The sequence below is a fragment of the Phoca vitulina genome, unplaced genomic scaffold, assembly GCF_004348235.1.
Source record: "Phoca vitulina isolate PV1807 unplaced genomic scaffold, GSC_HSeal_1.0 scaffold1, whole genome shotgun sequence".
Classification (NCBI taxonomy): Eukaryota; Metazoa; Chordata; class Mammalia; order Carnivora; family Phocidae; genus Phoca; species Phoca vitulina.
In genome coordinates, this window is record NW_022589704.1 from 104,837,912 (window position 1) to 104,851,883 (window position 13,972).

At 37.2% G+C, this 13,972-nt stretch overlaps 1 protein-coding gene across 2 annotated transcripts in view; it reads left to right on the forward strand.

Annotated features, from left to right (window-relative positions):
• Positions 1–13,972, forward strand: part of CNTNAP5 (contactin associated protein family member 5) — a 792,175-nt gene that overhangs the window by 191,480 nt on the left and 586,723 nt on the right. The window lies entirely within an intron of this gene.

Sequence of the window (13,972 nt, forward strand, 5' to 3'; positions counted from 1 at the left end):
CACATATTCTCCCTACTTGTTTTCCCCATTAAATTAATGCCACCTATGGTTTCAAATTGCTGTTGTCTATATTTTTCTGTGTTGGCCCCACCAGTTGAAAACAGATTTCTATTTTATGTTCATCGTTATTTGATAATCACCATACTCATCAATATTGCTAATTGAAAATAATAGTAAACTGGGGATTGAGATTAGTTATGGCAGATTGAATCTTGAGAATACTATTATTATCATCTTTATTCTGGGTTGCCTGTAATATTAGGTTGTAATACTTACAGAAAGCACAGGTTTTCTTCATTTTAAAAATTGGATTTTAAGGGGCATCTGGCTGGCTCAGTCAGAACAGAATGCAACCCTTGATCTTAGGATCGTGAGTTTGAGCCCCACATTGCAGGTAGAAATTACTCAAATAAATAAAACTTAAGTTTTTTTTTTTAAATAAGGCTTTGGGGGACTATTCTATTTTTTCACTCAATTTTGAAGCCTCCATAAATTTTTACAGGTTTTTGTTTTCTTTTGTTTTGCTTTTAGTTTGAAATGAAAAATAAACACACCTTCCATTTTGAAGAACAATTTTAAGGTTTTATGTTGACTTGAGAAGGACAAATAGATGTGGGATTAATTATTTTCTTCAGCATTTTCAATCAGAACCGGTTGTTTTTCAGAATGAATTGCAGTTTTGAATTCTTTTGTCTAAATATTTTTATTGAGGTATAACTGATATGCAATATTATATTCATTTCAGGTATATAGCATATGATTCAACATTTGTCTACATTGCAAAATGGTTACCACAATAAGTCTAGTTACCATCTGTCACCATACAATACAATTGTCCATATAATATCATTGTCTGTATTCTCCATGCTGTACTTTGCATCCCCATGACTTTTTTATTTTATAATTGGAAGATTGTACTTCTTGATCTCTTTCACCCATTTTGTCCATACCCCAAATCCCTCCCTTTGGCAACACCAATCTGTTCTCAGTATCTAAGAGTCTAGATTTTGTTTCTTTTGTTTGTTTGCTTTGTTTTTTAGATTCTACATGGTAAGTGAAATCATGTGGTATTTGTCTTCCTCTCATTGACTTATATTACTTAGCATAATACCATCATGGGACATCTTTATCCATTCATCCATTGATGTACACTTGGGTTGTTAGCATACCTTGGTTATTGTACATAATACTACAATGAACATAGGGGTGCATTGTCTTTCTGAATTAGCATTTTCGTTTTTTTGATAGATATCCAGTAGTGGAATTGCAGGATCATATGGTCATTCTATTTTTAATTTTTTTGAAGCATCTCCATGCTGTTTTCTATAGTGGCTGCGCCAGTTTGCATTCTCAGCAACAGTGCATGAGGGTTGCTTGTTCTCCACAGCCTTGCCAACACTTGTTATTTCTTGTCTTTTTGATAATAACCACTCTGACAAGTGTTAAGTGTTAGCTTATTGTGGTTTTGATTTGCATTTCCTTGATGATTAGTGATGTTGAGCATCTTTCCATGTACCTGTTGGCCATCTGTGTGTCTCCTTTGGAAAAATGTCCATTCAGATTTCCTGCTCATGTTTTTTTTTTTTTTTTTTTAAGAAATTATTTATTTATTTGACACAGAGAGAGAGAGAGGAATCACAAGCAGGCAGAGTGGCAGGGAGTGGCAGAGGGAGAAGCAAGCTTCCCGCGGAGCAGGGAGCCCGATGTGGGACTCGATCCCAGGACTCTGGGATCGTGACCTGAGCCGAAGGCAGACGCTTAACGACTGAGCCACCCAGGCGCCCCTCCTGCTCATGTTTTAATCATTTTTTTTTATTGTTCTCATTGAGTTGTATGAGTTCTTTATATATTTTGGATATTAGCCTGTTATCAGATATATGATTTCCAAATATCTTCTCCTATTCAGTAGGTTGCCTTTTGGTTTTGTTAATGGTTTCCTTTGCTGTGCAAAAGCTTTTTAGTTTAATGTCCCATTTGTTTATTTTGCTTTTGTTGCCCTTGCCTTTAGAGTCAGATCCAAATATACATATATATATATATTACATATATGTATATATATATACACACCACTGATGTGAAAGAGCTTACAATTCGTATTTTCTTCTAGGATTTTTATGGATTCAGGTCTCACATTCAAGCCTTAAATCTATTTTAAGTTAATTTGTGTTTATTTTATAAGATATTCGTCCAGTTTCATTCTTTTGCATGTAGCTCTCCAGTTCTCCCAGCACCATTTGTTGAAGACACAGTCTTATCTCCATCATATATTTTGCCTCATTTTTCATAAATTAGTTAACCATATATGTGTGGGTTCATCTCTGGCTCTCTATTTTGTCCCATTGATCTATGTGTCTGTTTTTATGCCAATGCCATACCATATCTTAATTACTATAGTTTTGTAGTATGGTTTGAAATCAGGAAGCATGATGCCTCCAATTTTGCTCTTTATCAAAATTGCTATTTGGGGTCTCTTGTGGTTCCATATAAATTTTAGAATTCTTCTTTCTATTTCTATGAAAAATGCCATTGGAATTTTGATAGGGATTGCACTGAATCTATAGACTGTTTTGGGTATCTGGACATTTTAACAAGAGTAATTCTTCAAATCCATAAGCATGAAATATCTTTCCATTTCTTTCTGTCTTAAATTTCTTTCATCAGGGTCTTATAAAGTTTTAAGTGTACAAGTCTTCCACTTCTTACATTAAATTTATTACTAAGTATTTTGTTCCTTCTGATGCAACTGTAAGTGGGATATTATTTTTCTTTCTGATACTTTGTTATCAGTTTGTAGAAGCACAACAAATTTTTGCACATAATTGTTATGCCTACTATTTGCAATACTATGTTGAATGAAAATGGGGAGAGTGGACATCCTTAGGAGGAAAAGCTTTCAGCTTTACACTGTTGAAAATGATATTAGCTGTGGGTTTGTTACATATGACCTTTATTATGTTGAAGTCCCTTCCCACTATACCTCTTTGTTGAGAGTTTTTATCATAAATGGATGTTGAATACCATCAAATGGTTTTTCTGCATCTATTGAGTTGATCATATGATTTCTAGCTTTCACTTTTGTTAATGTGGTGGACCACATTGATTTGTAGATGTTGAATCTTGCATCTGTGTGATAAATCCCACTTGATAATGGTGTATGATTCAGTTTGCTAATATTTTGTTGAGGATTTTTGCATTTATGTTCATTGGGGATATTGGCCTGTAATTTTCTTTTTTGTGTTGTCTTTGTCCAGTTTTGGTATCAGGGTAATTAATGCTGGCCTCATAAAATGAGTTTGGAAGCATTCCCTCCTCTTTACTTTTTTGGAAGTTTGAGAATAGGTATTAAATCTTTGAATGTTTGGTAGAATTAACCAATGAAGCTATCTAGTCCTGGACTTTTGTTTGTTGGAAAATTTTTGATTGTTGATTCAATCTCCTTACTAGTAATTGATCTGTTCAGATTTTCTAGTTCTTCATGATTCAGGCTTGGATGAAACCAAGTTTCTAGGAATCTAACCATTTCTACTAGGTTGTGCGATCTGTTGGCGTGTAATTGTTCATAGCAGTCTTTAACAATCCCTTTTATTTCTGTGGTATGAGTTGTAACTTCTCCTTCATTTCTGATTTTATTTGAGCCCTCTCTCTTCTTTTTGTGGTGAGTCTAGCTAAAGGTTTGTCAGTTTTGTTTGTCTTTTTAAAGAACCAATTCTTACTTTCGTTGATGTTTTCTATTGTTTTGGGGATTTTTCTTTGTTTGTTTTGTTTTGTTTTTATTTCACTTATTTCCACTCTGATATTTATTATTTCCCTCTTTCTACTAATTTTGAATTTTGTTTCTTCTTTTTTTTTCAAGTTCCTATAGGTGTCAAGTTAAATTCTTTATGTGAGTTTTCTTTGTTTCTTGAGTTAGGCCTGTATTACTATGAACTTCCCTCTTGGAATCTCTGTTCCTGTATCCCATAGATTTTGGCATGTCATATTTCTGTTTTCATTTGTCTCTAGAATTTTTTCTCTTTTGATTTCCTCTATGATCCAGTAGTAGTTCACTAACAAGTTGTTTAATTTCCATTCATTTGTAGTTTTTCTAGTTTTCTTCTTGTAATTGATTTTTTTTAAGATTTTTAATGTTTATTTATTTTTTTATTAGAGAGAGAGAGAGAGCTTACGGGTGGGGCGTTGGGAGAGGAGCAGAGGGAGAGGGACAACTAACAGACTCCGTGCTGAGCATGGAGCCTGACTCAAGGCTCAATCCCATGACCCTGCGATTGTGACCTGAGCTGAAATCAAGAGTCGGATGCTTAACCGACTGAGCCACCCAGGTGCCCCTTGTTATTGAGTTCTAGTTTCATACCGTTGTTGTCAGGAAAGATGTTTGATATGATTTCAATTTTCTTGAATTTACTGAGATTTGTTTTGAGGCTTAACATGTGAGATACCCTAGAGAATGTTCCATGTGCATTTTATAAGAATGTGTATCCTGCTGCTTTTGAATGGAATGTTCTATCTATACCTGTTAAGTCCTTCCGGTCTAATGTGCCATTTAAGGCTGATGTTTCCTTATTGATTTTCTGTCTGAATAATCTATCCATTGATGTAAGTGAGGGTTAAATTCCCCTACTATTATTATATTGCTGTTAATTTCTACCTTTAAGTCTATTAATATTTGCTTTACATATTGGGTGCTCCTATGCATGGTGCATAGAATTTTATATCTTCTTCTTTTGATTCTTTTACCATTATGTACTGCCCCCTTTCTCTTTTAGCACAGTCTTTGTTTTAGTCTATTTTGTCTGAGCATAGCTACACCAGCTTTCTTTTGTTTTCCATTTACATGTAATGTTTTTTTCATCCCTTAACTTTCAGTCACTGTTGCTTTATCTCTGAAGTGTCTTGTAGACAGCATATAGAGGCAAGAGGCTCGCATGAGACTGACCCGAGCTCATACTGGTGGTACGAGAATACAAAACTACTTTCTATTTCTCCTTTATCGCACTTGATTATTTTTTAAGTTTCACAAAATTGATTTACTTTTCTCACTTTAAATGTAAACTTTATTGTAAAAATAATGTTAAGCCTTACTGTTTTATTCACACGTTGCTAAAGTAGGAGTGAGAACACAGCCATAATATCGCACCGTGTTTCTATAGTGTATGGATGGAGTTCGAACTCTGAAACTGCATGCCCATCAAAGAGAGACTCAGTATTTTGCCAAATATACATATGTAAAATATGACTTGTGCTTAATATTCATTATTATTTCCACAAGATTATACTGCTGGATGAATAGATTACATTGAGAAGTTTTATTTACTCATTTTACTTTTTATTTTAAATTTAAAATTAGAAGTAAGATTATAGATTTACCAGAATTAAGCCTGATAAACAAGATGAGAGCAATGGCCAAACAAGAGATTTTTATTAAACTCTCCAAATTTTTCTATTTAACTTTTCATAAAAAGTCAATACCTAAAAACATCAATATCAAGTACTGAATTAAGGATGATGTATCATGGAAGTAGAGAATCTCTCGAATGAGACTTTCACATGGTCTTTTGAAGATTTTCAATTTTCATATGATATGGAGTTTGCAAATTCAGATGAAATTGAGTTAGCAAACAATACAATTTAGGGCATGCCATGGATGGGATATCAATTTACCAGTACTCAAGAGATTTATTTTATTTTACAAAGTTCATTCAGAATGAGAATTCTGAAAATATATCTATCTATACAATGTACAATATCAAATATTCATGCCCTAAAAATCAATTTGAAGAATTTCTGATCTGGCACTGAATGGAATGTTCATGAATGAGGCCGCCAAGCAGCCGCTTAGAGATGAATCATGATTTATGAACAAGCCAGAGTTCCACACTTCACTAAATAATCAGGTGTGAAGGTCTCAGGGACAAACTTAGTGACAATTTTAGTATCTTAGATTTAAAATCTCTTCCTGGTTGGCTTGTAGACATGCCAAGAAAATACAAATATTAAGATTCTAACTCTGAGCAGCAACATTAGCCTATGTTCGGTAAAGTGGATAAATATATTTGGAACAAAGGGACCTCTAATTAAATCCACACAGACCAAAGTCCCATTACCACTCATTTGGAAAGATAGGTGCATAGAAATACTTACTGTCTCAGATCTATGCATGAATTACTACTTCAGTTCTGAGTCCCTCCTGTGTGTGTTCAAACCCTTAATGAATCCACCTATGTTTCCCACATACAGCATGCAAGTGTTCTAAAAACACATTGCCCTCTATGTGCATTGACATGTTCCTTTATTTTCTGATATTTATCACTCTGAAATTTCAAAGACAGCCACTTGTGCCTGTGTTTTAGTATATGGTATCCTATTTTTAAATCACTTTATCCACATTGCTCATGTATGTGTACAAGTCAGTTAGGATCCTTTCCTCTTCTCACCTAAGATACAAGGTCTCCATCTTTTGATCTATTATAAAATTTCAGGAAAATTTTCACTTGTCTTTTTCTTGAGGTCTTTTGCTTTCCCCCGCACATTTCTGGGTGAATCAACTGTGCCAGGTGCATTAGCTATAGATGCAAAAGCCTTATATGATGATTCAATAATATATGTTTCATTTTCAATATCCTTTCTGATGGCAAGTTTCATACCCATTCCGGCTACAACAGCATATCAGGGTAATGTTTCCAGTTAAAGGACTCACAAGTATTTAATAAGTTCTTATTAGGACAGGGTAAGAAGCAAATGCAAGAATCCTCAACCCTTAAGGTAGGCCCTGCCAGTACATGCCAAAAATGCATTTCACTCATCTCAAAGTTAATTTCCATTGTCATAGCTCTGAGATTCCACCACCCTTACCAGATTTCTTGGATGTAAAATATGATATATATCACAATTATCTTACCCTTTTGTATCCAAGAACTTTACCACCAGAAACCCACAGTGTACATAAGACAAAGCCAAAGTCCCCAAAGTCATCTTACACCTGATCTCCAGGCCCCCATCTCAACCGTATTTAGTTTATAAATAAAATCCTTTTTACTGAGGCATATTGGATAAAATATTTGCCTTTTCTGACTACTTTTACACATATATGAAAGTGTTCATAAAAACTCTTTCTGTAATTCAACTCTAAGTCCCTCCTGCTTAGAGATTTTAATGTTACCTAAAAATTTCAGTAACTTTTAAACGTCTCCTACTGCATTTTATTTATGATGATGACAGAAAATAAGAACTAGAACCAATGTATAAGAATCCCAGATTTTTCAAATTTCTCTTTCTTCTAATTATTTGCCTTTTTCCCCCTAAGTTTAATCCTATTATCAATGTTAAAGCTCTATTCATCTTTGTAGAAAAACTTATTCTACTCATCTTTTCCAGAGATAATCTAATGAGCCCCTCTCAGGTATTGGTTTTAAACAAGTATTTGTTGTTGGTGGATCCCTCAGTATTGACCATGAAGATATTAGTGGTCTGTTTTACCTACAGGTTCACTCACTTCTTCCTAGTCTCCATTTAATTAGGCATTCACAATCAGCCTCTGCTCGATACAGGTCATATATTTTGAGATGGCCCCATTCTGATCAGTCTTCATGCCATAATATAGGAAGTTTCCCTCATGAGGGATGCAAGGACCACAGTGATATGGACCACTGGGGGAAACAAGAAGCTTAAAAAGTTGAGGTCATGACTAGAGCAAGGAACTTTGCAGTTCTGGCACCTACAAATGAAATAATATCAGTTCAGAATACATCCAAAGGGCTGTAGTGAATTGAGTTGATTCCTCTGGGGTCTATATTCCAGAGGCCCAATGCAGTGAAGGGGCTACTTTATCCAGCACTCAATATGAATAGGCACTCGGCTAAGATTACCAAAGATATTGTCTAATACCTTCTAAATAAGCTAAATGAACTGTTTCTATTTTAAGGGGGAAAGTTGAGGTTTAGAAGGGCCAAGGAACTTGGTCCGTATCACAGAAGCAGTAAAGTGATGGACCAAGATGCAAACCCAACTCTGCTTGTCCATAAAGCTTAAGCACCTAAATCACCAGATAACACTTTAGGTAGTGGTTGATGGCATAAGAATTAAAACCCAATAATCTAAGACAAGGGGCTGGTGCAAACTGGGCTGGGATCAGAACACATTCTGGTCCAGTGGGGAAGTAGCCTGCTAAGTGAAACCAAAGTGGAAATTCAAGTTTCATCTGGGCTGAACCAGCATGGTGAGCCTTGGGGGAAATCTTGGTGGACATGGCAATGCCCAGAAGGTATCTCTAACATATTACATCTTTAAGGTATCCTTAACACATTACGAGTTTCAGATTCTTCCTGCTTGGCTCTCCAGTCAGTGGTGTGCTCAGAAGGAGGTTTAGAACTAGATTTCCAGCCTATGTCTTCTGTTGATGATTCTGTAAAACAGATCATCAGAACTAGAGTTGGGAGAGACTGATGTATACAATCTCAGAATATTTCCCCCTCGAGTGTTAATGCATTGAAACCCAGTTGTTTACTCATGCAACGGGTAATGAAAATGTCTACCTCCTCCCCTACGGAATGGTCTTTCAAATCTTTTTTTTTTTTCCTAAAGATTTTATTTATTTATTTGAGAGAGTTTGAGACAGATCAAGAGGGAGAGGGAGAAGCATACTCGCTGCTGAGCAGAGAGCCCAATGCAGAGCTCAATCCCAGGATCCTGGGTCCACAACCTGAGCCAAAGGCAGATGCTCAACTGATTGAGCCACCCAGGCATTCTTCTTTCAAATCTTCTAACAACTGGAGGCCTTGATTCCTTTCCTTCACTGATGCAATTTCCATTCCAGTAGACCTGCTCACTGATAGCCAATAACACATGGCAGATTCCATCCTCCTCACTAGCCCATCACTCCCCTCTTAATATACTGTATATTATTGATAATCAGCTTACAGTTTTCTGAAAATCATGTTGCTTCTTCCCAAATCCATCAGGAATGTAGTCCTTTATTTTAGAATCCTTTGGCCTGTATGATAAGGTGGTCTATGATTTCCTATAGCTTTATGGAATCCATCTTAATATAAAGGGCTTGCATATGTTACCCAACACTTTTCTCACACAGAGATCAATTGAAACAATGGACTATACATTAAGCTCATTAGTCCCCTCATTTCACCTTGAGTGACTTCTGAACTCTGGGACATGTTCTCTGATCTTTATGATTCTTACACATTTATTTTGCCAATTTGGTCTAGAACATCCTGAGTATTGATCACGGTTTGATATAGTATCTTAAGCCTACCAATTTCAGAAAACAATTCAAGAGTGAGAATCTCATGACCTTCAACATATATCTTTTAAACTCTCATTATACGCCAGGCAGTGTGCTGGGTGTTGGGCATAAAAAGGGGGCTTTCGGGTGTGCTTAATCCCTTCCATGGATGTGCAGAACCATCAGGGAGAGGCAAATGACACTGAAACAGAACATGTGTGTACAAGCAGCACTGATGGCCATCCAGGAGCATGAAGCTTCGAGAAGGTGTGCTGGTGAGTAGACAGTGCAAGAGACAAAGATGAGTCCAAAGGGTAGGGACCACGTTCAAGTTACTTTGGCTTCCCAGCAACTACAGAAGCCTGTATGACTAATACAAACCCAACAAATATAGGAAGGGAGGAAGAGAAAGTCATAGGAAGGGAGAAATATTCACAACAGGATAAGTGCTATAAGCAAAATCTGAAAGGAAGATGTATAAAATATAAACAAATTATTAAAGGAAGATGTATAAGATGTATTTGAGATATACAGAATTAATAAATTTAGATACAAGATTTCCCTGGTCAAATCTATGAGATAAACCTGGAGAGTAAGGCTGGCTAGATATTGTGGACTACTAGCACACACATATCTTCTTTAGCTACAGATCAAGAAAGTAAGTCATTATGTGTTTATGTGCTTTGTTTTGATGGGTTGTTTTCTGTTTTTTTTTGTTTTGTTTTGTTTTGTTTTTTAAATAACAAAGACCACATATAAGAGAATGCCATCAAATATATTTTTCAAGATTTTGTTAATGGTTTCCTCCTTAGCTCTCTCTCATATACATATAAGCTTTTAAGGTAGATATTTATTTCATAGTTGGTCATAACTAAAAGCTCAGTTAAGAAGTTAACCAACTAAAAGCTGGTTAGAATGTTGCCTCTGACTTAATGGAGACCACCGGTGCAAAAGTGAGACCAACAGAAACAAGGAGTGAGGGAAATGTGGAGGCTTTTGATTAGAGTCACATTCCAGTTGCACAATTGATTGCTTATATGACCTTGAAAATATCACTTAACCTTATTAATAATGATTCTCCCCATCCATAGCAGGCATATATCTAGAAACTTCCAGGCCTTTTGCATCTCTTCCTCTATACTTCCCTGCTTGGGATCCTTGGTTTATGGGCTGCCCTGTGGATTATAATAAGAAAGACCTGACAATAAAGCCTGAGTTTCACTAGGGATCCAGCTTAAAACAAACAAGGCCCCCTCAGAGCTTGATATTTCCTGTGAATCATCCCCATAGTTTTGTCCTGAGCACTTTTTGTTGACCTTAGATTCTCTTATCTCTGGTTGAGGCTCTGTGGTAAAGGGAAGAAGGAACAACTGGCCAATCAGCATTGTGCAAGCAACAGCTGGTCTTTACCCCAGAATCAGCAGGCTTCCCTCCAGCCCTCTGACTCCACATGAGTCCATGAAAGTTCCACAATGATGCCCATCTGTTTTCCCTTCTTAATGTTAGAATTTGCTGAGTTGTTTCAGAGAACTTCCCAACATGGGGTCTAGTCTCTTTAAGGAGTAAATACTTTCACACATTTACACATGTGGCATTTAAACACATCACATGGATAAGGAGTCAATCTGTAGTCTTCAGGATTAATATTCATGTGGACACTTTCTAGGGGAGAGCAGATGTTTGCAGTCTCCTACAAACTGGTTGCATTTGTAATGGGATGAGGTCCAGCAGCTGATCATCAAAGGAAGGAGGATAATCTGGTCAAAATTAATTCTTCTAAACCCACTGCTATTGAATTAAACTTATTGTTAAAGTCCTCAGCAGTTCACAGGAAACTTGATTTGTAAGTGTATTTCCAATATATATATAAACCAGTTAGGTTTTGGAGACACCCACCTTAGAGTTGGAGAAATTGAAGTTAATATCTCAACTTTAACATGCAGCAGAGCATTAGATTTTTTTATGTGAATATATTGAATTATTTTAGCAACGTATAATGATTGAGGGGAAGAAATCTAATTAACTACATTTTATTCATTTAGTCTTTAACTATCATGATTTTTTTCTTTTTTTTTTTTTTTTTTTTCTCCTTAGATTATATCAGTCCTTGAAGTTTGGCAGCTCAAAATTCTATTATGACTTTGATAAATGATTTAATCCATAGAAGTCTCAGTTTCCTCCTCTGCAAAGTGGGTATATGAATGTTCTTACTTAATGTGGTCTGTGAAAGAGAGATTCTCAAAAATAAATGTGCCTCAAAATATGGAGCACTGGGTGTTATATGAAAACAATGGATCGTGGATCACCACATCAAAAACTAATGATGTATTGTATGGTGACTAACATAACATAATAAAATTAAAAAAAATAAATGTCCCACAGAGCTTAAGGGACAGATTACTGGGCCCCACCTGCCGAGCTTCTAATCCAGTAAATTAGGGATGGGGCTGAGAATTTACATTTGTTAGGAAATCCCAAATAATCCTGGTGCTGCTGGTCAGGGACCTTACTTTGAGGACCACCGTGTAAACTGTAAATGGGTTAATGTGTGTAAACTCTACACAATGCTAAGTAAATAAAGGTTGGGTATTACTGTCACTACTGAAGGTGGGTATACCTGAGGCATGTGGTGAAGATACCCAGAGGAAACTGGCTCTCAGTTTTCTTCCTTTTGAGCTTTGTACACAAAATGGAAAGCAATCTTAAAAGTCATTTTTTTTTTTTCCAATAAACTAAATACTCAGTGGAGAAAGTAAGATCTCCTTGTGGTTACAGCCAAAGATAGTCACCCACCCAGGCTCATTAAAAACAATTAGCTGGGAGTCCTGGTAGCAGACAGAAGAGCTAGAGGAAGAGCCTGGGGGAGTTACTGACGCCTAAAGAAAAAGGCTCTGGGCCAAAGTCTGAAGCCCCGGGTGCCTACTTGGCTCTAGTCAATGGAAGGATTCCAGGCCTGGCAGGGACCTCACGGAGGCAAAGAGTCTCTCAAGTGTTCTTTAAAAAGTCCAAAAGAAAGCAAGCTTCATTAAGTTTATGATTACAATGATAGCAGTTGATAGTAAAGACAAAAGCATAATCTAGTCAGCACAGGTTTCGATTCCTGTTAAGTATCCTTTCCAGGTTTGTTTGCCTTCATGTTAATAAGAAAAAGGAGAGAGAATCAGCAAAATATGAGTGTGAGCAGGAGTCGATCTTATGTTTCAAATCCCTGGCCAAATGTGACTGATCATGTGGGAGAGCATCCTTCCCCCTGTCGTGTCACCCAGGGCACTGCTCCTGCCCGAGCAGCTGTCTCAGCTAGAGAAGGAACCGCATGGTATCACTAAATTTGTCTAGACTCCAGCCTGACAAATAATTCTCCAGTTTCACTACTCAAGAATTATTTGGAAATTAATTCGCAAGTCTATACAAAAAAAAGAGCAGTGCCTTTTTGGGGGGGTCTTATTTTGTTTTTAAGTATTGGAAGAAGAGAGAGGGAGTCATAAAAATCAGGCTGGAATTATTTTGGCCTGTGGGAAAGATGTACTTGTAGGAAAAAAAAAAATCTGTAGCAGAGAATCATGAACCCCCAACATCCTGTCTTATTTGATTGTAATTTAGGATATCAAACATCTGTTAGGCACATTCTGCATGCAGTAAATTAAGGGGACTTCAAGAGTACAATGTAGAAATTCCTAGTCAAAGGTAAGATAAATGCCTGGAAAGGTACATAATGGAAGAATATGCACAGATGGGCATATAGATGAGAGCATGAAGTTTCTGACTTGTCAGTAAAGTAAGTGCTATGAGTTTTTTTTTCCCCCCCAGCAGTTATTTTGATCTTGTAATGGTTCTTCCACAGTTTTGTCCTATCTGTCCTCATTTATGACACCCTTCAATAATCGGCAGCCAAAGTTCCATGAGTGGACTGCGAAACAGAGTGGAAGGAACCAATGAGATAAGGACTGAGTCGATATACATGAACAAGTTAGTGCTATGGTCTAAACACACTGGCTGCCTGTGTGTGGTAGCTTCTGTGACTGGGAAAGAGTCTGAGCCAGAGGGAGAAAGGGGAGTGCTGTGTAGGAAGAGAGGTCCCTGATACAAGGCTGCATTTACTCTGAGGGGTGGGAACTTTCTGTCTTCAGTTTCTACGGCCAGGCTGCCCCTCACCGTTTCGCACCTAGTGCATATTTCTGTGTGGTGTCATGTTGTGTTTCAGACATTGTGTTTACATGAGAGCTATAAGCACATGAGAATTTCAGAGGGTAAGTGTGTAAACAGAGACAGCACCGAGCCATCGCTTGGGAAGGGCATCCTAAGCCACCTGGATAAACATAATTTGAGGAAAGATCCTGTGCTTGCCAGCCAAGCTCAGCTTGGAGGCCTGTCACTCAATCCCCACTCCATCAAGCAGGCTGCCCCTACACCAATCATATCACCAAATGCATTCATAGCTGGCACCGCTCAGGTAGGTGGCTTCTCCAACTGCACCCCACGTGGTTCACCAGTGATGACCACCTGCTCTGCCAGTGAGCCCCGGTCTTCTCTCTGAGACTGCTCTGGGAGAGACAGATGCTCTGGACGCCCCTGCTCCTCCTTCCTTGGTGGGAATTCTAATCTGTTGCTTCTGATTCCTCCAAACACCCTTTCTTCATTCCACATTTTGTGTTCGACTTCGCTTTTGACATGGATTTCTCACTTAATGAATCATTTCTGAAACAATTAAATGACAACTCAATAAATGGCTTTGTCAGTGTC